This window comes from Camelina sativa, chromosome 9, assembly GCF_000633955.1.
Source record: "Camelina sativa cultivar DH55 chromosome 9, Cs, whole genome shotgun sequence".
Taxonomy (NCBI): domain Eukaryota; kingdom Viridiplantae; phylum Streptophyta; class Magnoliopsida; order Brassicales; family Brassicaceae; genus Camelina; species Camelina sativa.
Genome location: NC_025693.1, coordinates 4354816 through 4356603, shown reverse-complemented (window position 1 = coordinate 4356603; position 1788 = coordinate 4354816).

Below are 1788 nucleotides of genomic sequence, written 5' to 3'. Positions count from 1 at the left end.
TTTTTTGATAATTTCAACTAACTAAATAAAAAAAATATTCAACGAAGAACTCTGGTATCCCATTTTTATTTTTTACCCAATCTCTTTTAGTAAACATTGTGTAGCGAGTAATAATTGAAAAAAGAACGAACATAAGACGAAAAATTATGATTGATACGGAATGAGACGGGATTAGACGAGACGGGATGAGATGAGACAAGAGGGGATGAGTTGGGATGTGAGGAGATGGGACAAGACGGGACGTATTTCCTGTTCCAAAGTAAATACATTTAGGTTTATTTTAAAAATAATCATATGAAAATAACGCACCTTTGCTACAAACCTGGATTAATATAATTCTTAGTCAACACTTGAATATTGTGTCCCGTGCTGTAGCACGGATTACTACCTAGCCAAAAACTAATAATTAAATTAATTTAATTTAATTTACTACATATACTTAAAGAAATAATAATTAAATTTTGAGAAAATTTTCTGTATATTTATGGTATTAAGACAAGAAATAGTATATGTAAACTGAAACAGGTAATTCAAATAGTGAAAATCAATATATTGAACAATTTTTTTNTGTTATAATGTTTTTGTACTCGAATTAATTTGTTAAACCAAGCCTTTTTGATCTGGCAAAATTAGCGGCTCCCAATGAATCAGTGAAGCTGATTGAACCTTGCTAAGCTTTTCATACGAAGAGAAGCCATTTTATCGATTGACCCAGTGAAGGAGTGTTTTTTTTTTTTACATTAAGTAGATCCTCAAACGTGTCATTTGGTTTTTTTTTTTACATTAAGTAGAACCTTACTTTTTTAAAAAAAGTGTCATAAATTTTAGATAAAAATAGGAAATTAAAAAATATAAGTAGATAAATTCAAATGTTAAGTTTTCACTAATTTTGATATGGATGCGACATGTAACTAATTATTTTGGAACAGACAATTTTAAAATTTTGGTATTTTTGAAAACAGATATATAGTTTTTGAAAATTATANGTCATATTATTGAAGGTGTCACCTAACCAACCAGTTTCACCTACCTTATAGAACACATGAAGAAATCGAGTTTTTGGTCAAATTTATGTTATATACTTATAAAACTAGGAGTTTTGGTAAAAAACAAAAAAAGTTAATATTTACGGGTTACAAATTATATATATGTATGCGATCATTATCGTTTTAAAGTATTATATGAAGAGCAGTCTAGTTCTATAGAAATTAGAGATTGAAATACTTAACCGGAAGAGATAATCGCAGTATTATAAAAGCAAACCTATTATTTTTCGTGAATTATGTGTTTCAAATTTCGGTAAATTCTGAATTTTTTATTAATTTGATAAACTAAAATAATATAGAAACTATATATAAAATATATCGTTAAATCATACTCTCTTTATTTCATTATAAAAATTATTCTGACAAATTTTACACATATTATAAAATCATTTAAATATACAAACAATGTTATATAAGACTTAAAACCCTTTGTGTCAAGCAAGCTGATATTTGAAATCTAATTCCCAACAAAGATAGAAAAAGATCTTAAAGAATTGCATCTAATTCTCTTCTTTGACTACGCATCCATAGAACAAAATTCCCAAATCTTTTCTTCTCTCGTCTTTTACAAGTGGGCATTTGTGAGGCCCAACCAGACAGCCTCTCTCTCTCTCTATTACTCAACATTCCACAAGAACCACACAAGTTCAAAAGTCTCACTCTTTAGGCAAGAAACATCCAAACACAATCCTCTCACCTCCACCTCACATTCCCCGGTGCCACCAACACTTACCCTTTCTCG